Source organism: Oryzias melastigma, linkage group LG24 (genome assembly GCF_002922805.2).
Source record: "Oryzias melastigma strain HK-1 linkage group LG24, ASM292280v2, whole genome shotgun sequence".
Classification (NCBI taxonomy): Eukaryota; Metazoa; Chordata; class Actinopteri; order Beloniformes; family Adrianichthyidae; genus Oryzias; species Oryzias melastigma.
In genome coordinates this window covers 23,290,013-23,300,645 of record NC_050535.1, presented here as the reverse complement: position 1 = coordinate 23,300,645, position 10,633 = coordinate 23,290,013, and the positions used below count along the sequence as shown (strand labels likewise).

General features: G+C 42.9%; 1 long non-coding RNA gene and 1 pseudogene across 1 annotated transcript in view; both read left to right on the top strand.

The window, feature by feature from the left end:
* The first annotated feature begins 6 nt into the window (after positions 1 to 6).
* Positions 7 to 3,259, top strand: LOC112137433 (annotated as a pseudogene).
* A 5,586-nt stretch (positions 3,260 to 8,845) lies between these two features.
* LOC118598187 overlaps positions 8,846 to 10,633 on the top strand; it is a 7,307-nt gene continuing 5,519 nt past the window's right edge. The window contains exon 1 of the long non-coding RNA XR_004947308.1: positions 8,846 to 10,318. This is a non-coding gene — a long non-coding RNA (uncharacterized LOC118598187). The remainder of the gene's footprint in view (positions 10,319 to 10,633) is intronic.

Here is a 10,633-nt window from a genome sequence, read left to right as displayed (position 1 = left end):
ATAAAAGAGGAGCAGGAGGAACTTGAACCTCCAGAGATTAAAGAGGAGCAGGAGGAACTTGAACCTCCACAAGTAAAAGATGAACCGGGGGAACCAGAACCTCACCAGACTGAAAAGGAACAGAGGAAACCAGATCCTCCACAGATAGAAGATGAGCAAGAGTATCCAGAATCCCCACAGATTGGAGAGGAGCGGGAGGAACCAGAAACTATACAAATTAAGGAGAGTTATACCTTGATGGAGAGTCCTTCTTCTGTGGAAAATGATCACAGTGAAGCAGATCTAAACAATCAGAAGAACTTTAATGTAACTGAGAGTCAGGATGAAGAAGGAAACCAACATGAAGAATCAACATCCACCACAGATGAAGAGACAGACACACAGTACAGAGATCAGAGGAAGAAAAGAGACAGAAGTCATGTCCAAAGTGTGGACAGCTCTCACATTTCAGAAAGTCAGTGTGACTCTGATGTTAGAAAAAAATCCAATGTTACAAACCGTGAACCATCCCCAAAAGAAAAGATTTCTCATTTAAAGTCTGGTAAAGGAACAAGAACTGCTCATAATATGTCTGCCCACATATAAACTAAGTCTAATGAAGGACCTTATGTTTGTGAAGAATGTGGTAAAAGTTTTGGTTCCTGGTTCAAATTCAGAATTCACATGAGGACTCACAAAGGAAAGAAGCATTTTTTATGTAAAGAATGTGACAAACATTTTAGCAATGGATCTGATTTCAAAAGACACATGACAACTCACAAAAGAGAGAAGACATTTTTTTGTAAAGAATGTGATCAACGTTTTAGCCTTTTATGTAATCTCAAAACACACATGAGAACTCACAAGGGAGAGAAACGACATTGTGGTAAAGAATGTGATAGAAGTACAAATCAAACATTTTGCCTCAAGGCACACACGAGAGCTAGTATCGGACTGAAGCCTTTTAAATGTAAAGAATGTAACACAAGTTTTAGTCGAATATCTCATCTCAAAACACACATGAGAATTCATACAGGAGAGAAGCCTTTTATATGTGAAGAATGTGACAGTAGTTTTAGTCTAATAGCTAATCTCAAAAGACACATGAGAATTCATACAGGAGAGAAGCCTTTCAAGTGTAAACAATGTGAGAAAAGTTTTGGCCGAATATCTAACCTCAAAACACACATAATAACTCATACAGGAGAGAGGCCTTTCAAGTGTAACGAATGTAACAGAAGTTTTAGTCGAATTTCTACTCTCAAAACACACATGAGAATTCATACCAGAGAGAAGCCTTTTACGTGCAAAGAATGTGATAAGAGTTTTAGTCAATTGGCAATTCTTAATGCACACATGAGAACTCATACAGGAGAGAAGCCGTTTTCTTGTAAAGAATGTGATAGAAGTTTTTGTCAATTATCTCATCTCCAAATACACATGAGAATTCATACAGGAGAGAAAGCTTTTATGTGTAAAGAATGTGACAAAAGTTATGCTGATAAATTTTGTCTTAAAACACACATGAAAACTCACACAGGGGAGAAGCCTTTTAAGTGTGAAGAATGTGACAAAAGTTTTATTAGTATGTCTCATCTTAAAACACACATGAGAACTCATACAGGAGAAAAGCCTTTTAAGTGTAAAGAATGTGACGGAAGTTTTAGTCAAATATCTAGTCTCAAAAAACACATGCAGATACATACAGGAGAGAAACCCTTTACATGTAAAGAATGTGACAGAAGTTTTTTTCAATCTGTTCATCTCAAAAAACACATGAAAACCCATACAGGAGAGAAGCCTTTTACGTGTAAAGAATGTGACAAAAGTTATATTGATGAATCTACTCTCAAAAGACACATGAGAACTCATACAGGAGAAAAGTCTTTTACATGTAACGAATGTGACAAAAGTTTTATTGATATAGCTACTCTCAAAAGACACATGAAAACTCATACAGGAGAGAAACCTTTTAAGTGTAAAGAATGTGACAAAAGTTTTATTGAGAAATCTTCTCTCAAAAGCCACATGAGAACTCATACAGGAGAGAAGCCTTTTAAGTGTAAAAAATGTGACAAAAGTTTTATTGGTTTATCTTACCTTGAAAAACACATGAGAACTCATACAGGAGAGAAGCCTTTTACATGTAAAGACTGTGAAAAACGTTTTATTGATATATCTTCTCTCAATAGACACATGAAAATTCATACAGGAGAGAAGCCTTTTAAGTGTAAAGAATGTGACAAAAGTTTTATTGAGAAATCTACTCTCAAAAAACACATGAGAACTCATACAGGAGAGAGGCCTTTTAAGTGTAAAGAATGCGACAAAAGTTTCAGTGATTTATCTACTCTCAAAAAACACATAAGAACTCATACAAGAGAGAAGCCTCTTTCTTGACAAAAATGGTAATGAAAAATGAAGTCAAAATTTGCGACTTAAAAAAATCTAAACAAAGGAAAGCCCTCAGCAAAGGCCTCGTAAAGAGAAGACAATAATACCTTAAATATAAACATTGAAATATTGTGAAAGTTATTTCATTTCCTTTTTACTGAAAGAGGCTGGAATTTTACACAGAATTTGTGCACTAAGACTGTAAATACTTAAACTGTTTGGGTTGTTTCATTTAACAGGTAATAAATAGTGAATAAATATAATAATCATAACTCTAGAGGGCCCACGCTTACCTACTAAACAACTTGAAACACTTGCCAACGCTTCAGTGAGCCTCAAAAAACCCTATATCATTCAAAATCCACTTTTTAGAGGTTTTAAGTGTATTCTAATGTTATTTCCTCAAAAAAGAAAGAAAGAAAACCACTAGCAAAGCAGTATGTTTGCTCCATTCATCTCTGAGCAATGCTCTCCTACCCTGCTCTCTGTGCTCCAGTCCCAGTCCATGAAATCGACTGGTCCTCACATTCATGCATATGAACGTGGGGGAACAGCTCCTTCCGGGAAGTGTGTACGCTACCAGCACCGCCCTAAGGCTAAACACCTTCAAAATACTTTCATTTTAGTATTGACTCTGAAAAGCAATGGTTCTTCTTGCACCTAGTGTTGTGACTTATTTTATTATTTGAGTCCTAGTGCAGGAAATAAGTTAATTTTGTAAAAAGTTAGAAAAACCGGAAGTGTTTTATTTTGAAGGTACTTGTGTTTCCTGTATGCTCTGCTTGACGACAAAGACAGAATGAACGAGTTTTGAAACGGCACGTTTATGCCGCGGTTTTTTTCTTCTATGTTAAATAAAAGCAAACTATGATTTTTGAAAAGAACACTCAAGCCTCCTTCATCTTTCCAGAAGCGTTCACGATGTAACACCTAGTCTGCAGAAACAACAAAGACTCTCAGCCCACAAAGGGCAAAGGCGGTGCCAGAAAGGAAGAAGAGTTCGCTGTTTTCTTCATGTCCATTCCCCTCTGGGGAAATTCCCACAGCACCTTTGGAAACAAAAGTTAGATACAAAATTTAACTCATTCATGAAATACATGTTTTTAGATACTCTTGTGTGAAGCAAAACCACCTCGACACTAGACAGAAAACACTCAGTGAATGACCAAACCAACAAGCATAGTTACTTATGCATTAGGGAGGAGCAAGTATCACGGGGAGATTGTACCATCATCCTTTTCCTTAAAGGACTGATCCTTGCCTCACTCCTTTTATTTGAAAGCACAAGTGAGAGGTTACAACATACAAAGAAGCACAGTCAAATAGTTCATTGGAGGTGTCATGCAAGGAACCATTTGGGAATGTTTAGATTTCAATCCGCATCCTGCACTCCTGCTGTATCCAAAAACCCTTTAACATTAGCTTGGGAGAGGAAGCAGGAGATCAAACAATGATAGATAGATAGATAGATAGATAGATACTTTATTAATCCCAAGGGAAATTATGGCAGTCTGTAGCTCCAGGTCATTCACACAGATTATAAATAAATAAATAAAAACAAGTAATAAATATCTTTAAAAGGGGGGGGGGGTAGACAATTAGATCATTAAGAGCAATAAAAGACGATAAAAACAGCAGTACAATCAGGGTCTCCTTCTCACCCTCCCCTTCTCAGCAGTGTTATACAGTCTGGTTGCAGTGGGTACAAATGACCTCCCGTATCTCTCTGTGGAGCTCGGCAGTGAGCGAATGCGATTGCTGAAAGAGCTCCTCTGAGCAGAGAACACTGGATGCAGGGGGTGACTGGTGTTCTCAAGGATTTTCTTTAGCTCCACCAGCATCCTCAGCTCCACCACAGACTCATACGACTCCAGACTCTGACCCACCACCTTACCTGCCTTCCTGGTAAGGCAGTTTAGTCTTTTCATGTCCTTTCCACTAGCACTGCCCCCCCAGCACACCGCTGCATATAAAAGAGCACTGGAAACAACAGCCTGCCAGAAAATAAAAAGCAACTTGGGACACACATTAAAAGAAGCAAGTCTCCTTAAAAAGTACATCCTGCTCTGGGTTTTTTTGTAGATGGCGTCAACATTTGGTGACCAGCTCAGTTTGTTGTCCAGGTGAACTCCCAGGTATTTATAGGTGGTGACCACCTCCACCTCTTCTCCATCGATGGTGATGGGCTGTAGAGCAGCAGGTGTCCGGCGGAAGTCCAGCACCATTTCTTTGGTTTTTGAAATGTTCAGGTGTAGTTTATTCCGCCGACTCCAGTCCACAAAGTCCTGCACCAGGCCCCTGTACTCCCCCTCCTCACCCCCCTTGATACATGCCACAATTGCAGTATCATCTGAGAATTTCTGCATGTGACATGTACCAGAGTTGTAGCGAAAGTCAGTGGTGTAGAGGGTGAAGAGGAGAGGTGAAAGGACTGTGCCTTGTGGGGCCCCTGTGTTGCTGGTCTGCATGGAGGACCTGCAGCTCCCCATCTTGACGAACTGTGGTCTGTTCACCAGATAGTCCATGATCCACGTCACAAGGTGGGGGCTCACTGCCAGTGAGAGGAGCTTCTCCTGGATCAGAGGGGGCTGGATGGTGTTGAATGCACTGGAGAAGTCGAAGAACAGTATCCTCACCGTGCAAGCCCCCTCATCTAAGTAAGAGAGGGACCGGTGGAGAAGGTAGAGAGTGGCATCCTCCACCCCCATCTTGGCCTGGTAGGCAAACTGGAGAGGGTCCTTCCCGTGCTGCACCTGGGGTCCCAGAAGCTGCAGGACCAGTCGCTCCAGCGTTTTCATAATGTGTGAAGTGAGGGCGACCGGCCGGTAATCATTCAGCTCACTGGGGCGAGTCTTCTTAGGAACAGGAACGATGCAGGATGTTTTCCACAAAGAAGGCACCTTCCCCAGCCGCAGGCTCAAGTTGTAGATGTGCTGGAGAGGGTCCCCCAGTTCATCAGCCCAGGCTTTCAGGAGTTGCATGCACACCTGGTCTGGACCTGCTGCCTTCCTGGGGTGGAGCCGTCTTAGCTCCCTGCTCACCTGTTCGGCAGTGATGGAAGGGGGGGGGATGGTCAGGGCCAGATGAAAGGGATGAAGGGCTCGAGGGGGGAGAGGCTGAAGGGTGAGCAGGATGGCTGGAAGGGGGCTGAGGGAGGGGGCCAGCAGATTGATGGTGATTTGAGGAGGGGGGGCTGTTAAAGCGATTGAAGAAGGTGTTCAGCTCCTCGGCTCTCTCCACGCCCCTGTCCTCCACACCGTCACTTTTACTGCTGTAGCCTGTCATAGTTTTCATGCCACGCCAGACCTCCCGCATGTTGTTGTTCCTCAGCTTCTTCTCCAGCTTCCTCCTGTACGCCTCTTTAGCATCCCTCATGCAGGTTTTAAGCTCGCGCTGGACCTTCTTCATCTCCTCCTGGTCCTTGCTCCTGAACGCCCTCTTCTTCCTGTTCAGCACAGCCTTGACCTCACTGGTGACCCAGGGTTTATTGTTGGGGAAACACCTCACAGTCCTGACAGGGACCACCAGATCCACACAAAAGTTCATGTAGTCTGTCAGACAGCCCACAGCCCCCTCAATGTCCTCCCCATGCGACCCAACCAATTCACTCCAGTCAGTGCACTCAAAGCAGCCCCTGAGAGCCTCCTCTGCTTCAGGAGACCACCTCCTGATGTGTCTGGTGGTGACTGGTTGTCTTTTCACCAGAGGGATGTAGCTAGGTCGCAGGTGTATGAGGTTGTGGTCTGAATTTCCCAGGGGGGGGAGAGGGACAACAGAATATGCATCCTGAGAGTTACCTGCCTGGTTAGCCACGTCTCGGTGAAGATGAGCAGGCTGCTCTCCCTGTAGCACCTCTGGGTCTTGATCAGCACTGCGAGTTCGTCCATCTTGTTGCTCAGGGCGTTGACATTTCCCATTATGATGGAGGGAATAGATGGCTTGAAGCGCCGCCGGTAAACAGCTTTAGCCTTTAGCTTAGCCTTGTGTTTACGTCCAGCTCGACACCCCCGGTACTTCCTTGCTAGCTAAGATGGGATAACATGACGAAGTCCCGTGATATTTTGCTTCCTGAGCGCCAGTAATTCCCATCTTGAATATATAAATCTACTGGTACTGGCTTGCATCAGTAGATACAGACAATAAATCCAAAGCAAAAAAAAGGCTAACACATCCATACACAAACGAACAGCAGACATGCAGCCCAGCTCGCGCAGGCGCAATCAGGGAAAACCACACAAAGAATAGAATAGAATAGAATCTTTATTCTGTCATTGCACCCAATTGCACAATGAAATTAAAAGCAAAAGCAATCCACCCCTCCTTGGTGCATAAATATAAAATAAAAAGAATATAAAAGTATAAAAACATTAAGCATAAAAGATCTAAAGAAAATTATTTAAAAGATCTTCATATTAAAATGCATTTTTAAGTATGTCAATAAATATAAATATAAATAAAACCAAACACACACCTCCCATTTTCATACATCACACTAGTATTGTACAGACACCTTATTAAGTGGAATTTAAAGACACTATTGCTCTGGGAAAAAAACTGTTCTTGAACCGATTTGTTCTGCACTTCATTGTCCGGTATCTTTTCCCAGAGGGCAACAGTTCAAACAGTCCATGTCCTGGGTGTGATGTATCCCTTATGATACTTTTGGCTTTCCTGTTGCAGCGTTCTTTGTATAAGTCATCCAGGGAGGGGAGGGGGCATCCAATTATTTTCTGGGCGCTGGAGATGATCCTCTGGAGCATTTTTTTCTCTGTGGCAGTGGAGCTGGTATACCACACACACACACAGTAGGTCAGCACACTCTCTACTGAACAGCGGTAAAATGACACAAGCAGTTTCTGTGGCAGGTGGTTCTTCTTGAGAAGTCTCAGGAAGTAGAGTCTCTGCTGTGCTTTTTTAATAATTACTGAGGTGTTGGTGCTCCATGACAAGTCTTCTTTAATCTGTATGCCCAGAAAGCGAAAGTCAGCCACCCTCTCCACACAGTGTCCACCGATGTACAGCGGCTGTATGCTCTCAGCCCTCTTTTTCCTGAAATCCACAATCAGCTCCTTTGTCTTAGTGGTGTTGAGGATCAGGTTGTTTTCTTTACACCATCCAGTCAGCTGCTCCACCTCCGCCCTATATGCAGACTCGTTTGAATCAGAAATGAGTCCCACGACTGTGGTGTCGTCTGCAAATTTTATTATGGTGTTGGTGGGGTGGGACGGAGTGCAGTCGTGCGTGTAAAGGGTGTATAAAAGAGGGCTCAGCACGCACCCCTGTGGAGAACCAGTGCTAAGGCTGATGTTTCCAGAGGTGTGGGAGCCAACTCGCACCTGCTGAGGGCGATTTGTCAAAAAATCCAGAATCCAGCAGCAGATGGAAGAAGACAGACCCAGTTCTGAGAGCTTGGCCACCAGTCTGTGAGGGAGAATTGTGTTAAATGCAGAGCTAAAGTCGACAAACAGCAACCTTGCATAATTCCCCTGCTGCTCAAGGTGTTTCAGAGCAGTATGGAGGGCCATGGCAATAGCATCCTCTGTTGACCTATTAGCTCTGTATGCAAACTGGTGGGCATCCAATTCAGGCGGCAGCTTTGAGATGATGTGACTCCGGACCAGAGTTTCAAAACACTTCATAGCAATTGGTGTTAATGCCACTGGACGGAAGTCATTCAGGCTGCTGATGGTCTTTTTGGGCACAGGAACAATAATAGAGGACTTCAAGCAGGGTGGAACAGAGTGCTGATACAGGGATTGGTTAAAAATCTTGGTTAAAACTCCAGCCAGCTGATCCGCACAGGTCTTTAAGACACGCCCAGGTACACCATCCGGTCCCGCAGCTTTTCTCGGGTTCACCCTCCTGAGTGTTAGGACAAGGGACAATCTCCCACCTATGAATCTCCTATGAATATCTGTTCATTAAAGGAGAAAACCGTATCTATAAGTCACAGCTTGGGTTAAGATTTTAAAACTCGTTAAAACAATCATAAGAAAAAACAAATTCTTTCACATCTTGTAAATAGGAATGTTTTTTAATTATGATGGTAAGATTTGATGTAAAAAAAAAAGAAGGGTCGATTTTTTATTTGTAGATTTTGGTACTCTTGTTATTTTAAGGTAAACTCTGGTTGTAGTCTATACTGAAACAATGCTGTCTAAGTCTGTGTTACCATGACAGCAATAGAAATCTTTTAATTGCGTAATTCTTTTTTACACATTTTATGTGATTCACTGCAATATTGTCTATAATATAAAATAATTCCAGTTTATATTTTGTTGAGTCATGTTAGCAAATAAGAGTTTAGTGGAGGAAAGGTTTAGTAAAAATGTATTAATGAAGAGGTGGATAAAGAAACAGACTGGTGTTTGTGTTGTTGTGATTCCTGTTTTGTGTCAGAGATTAGAAGTGCTTCTCTGTTCTTTTTAGTCGTCAGTGTTCTGTCTCAATCTTTCCTGTGAAGAATAAAGTGGACGTGAACATCAGTCAGAAGTGTGGAGTCTTTCCCACAGTGTGGCTTTCTGCTGTTTGTTGGTTCTCTGCAGGTTGCAAAGCTGGACTCCTCAAGTCCAGTTCTGAGTGCTGAACTCAGGACTGAGGTCTGCAGAAAGTCTGCTCAAATCCACACAAAGAAATAAACCTCTTCCCTCTCCCCGGTCACTCCCTCCAGCTCCTCTGAGGGGACCCCGAGCCGGTCCCAGGCCGGCCGAGAGACCTAGCCTGTCCAGCATGTCCTTGGTCTTCCCCGGGGTCTACTGTGTGTTGTTAATAAGGTGGAGGTGGTAAAGGTCAAAGAAAGGTCAAATGACCACATGACATGACAGGTTAGATTCAAAGGAGGGAGAGATGGATCAGTACAGGTGAGGCAGACAAACAGAGATGGAAGGATGAGCAGCAGGTCAGGGCTGTGTACAATGCTTGAGCAGCTCAGTAAACCTTTAGTTGAGATGAACGTTGGAGGCCAACATCTGGAATGCTCTTCATGACTGTCAGAAGTCCAATCCTTCTGCTGTCAAAGTGTTGAGTCAGAAAAAGCTTTTGATGGAGTCCCAGTAAAAACAGGATGTTTTTCAGTGGAGACAATGAAGCTGAGTCTAGACTTTGTAACTAAAAGACCTGTCAGAGCAGAGTCAACATGGAAGAACCGCCCATCCATGCAGCTGCAGCTTCTAAAGGCCAACCTCCACTCAACAGTCTTCTACTGGTCACACTTTGATCTGGCTTTGATTGAAAAATTTTCAAACATCAGTTTTATTCATGTGTCATTCAAGTCTCTGCTGATAAGATTTCATTGTTTGTATTTCTCTATATTTTCATCTTTTTCTGTTCAAATGTTACTAGTTAAACAAGCCTTTATTTTGAAAGAGCCAGGGAGGCAGAAACAATCTTCAGAGACTCTGAAGATGAGATCACCAACCCCCCCTGGAATGTTGACCTCTGTGCAGTGGACTAGTGGGGGAGGGACGGCTGAACCAATCACAGAAAGACTGCTGCAGCTTTCCCTCCAAAAGGGAACCAATCAGATGTTGTTGCTTGGATTCCTTTGTCTGGAAGTTTCCATGTGGAAGCTTCCAGAGTCTTTTCTGTTTGGTCTGCAGGCCGAGCAGAACTGACTCCTGCAGGATCACAGGAACTTTCAAGGAAATCTCCAAGCAGGAGAAAAGTTTCTGTTTGGAGCTTTTTTCTGTGATTGTGAGACTAGCAGATGATCGGAGCTGCTGCTGTTCAGAGGACTTTGGTGTTTGTTGGAGCTGAAGATCTTCTGCAGCTGCAGGAACCATGTCTTCATTTGCTCAGAAAGAGTCTGTCAGAGAACAACTTTCTGCTGCTGAAGAAACCTCCAAACTCTGTGAGGGAACCATCGTCCAGAATGGGGCAGGATTCTGTCGTCAGCGCAGACTGCTGGATCTCATCTCAAAAGTACAGAGTCAAATCCACATTAAAGGTATGTTAACTGCATCCACTTGCATACATCTTTGTTTTCCTCGTCTGAGCTGCTAACTGGATCCAAATTGTGCGTCTGGATATTCAATTCAATTCAATTTTATTTATATAGCCCAAGATCACAAAGGAAATTTGCCTCATTGGGCTTCATGCTGGTAGTTTTTACAAATGAAGAAAATTAGTCATAAGATATCTACAATTGCTAAAAACTAAACAGACTAATTAAAACTGGTTATCCCTGCCCTTAGACCCTCCCTCCTGGTAAGGAAAAACTCCTAAAAAAATGCAGTTTTACAAGCTTGAGATATGTGAGCCT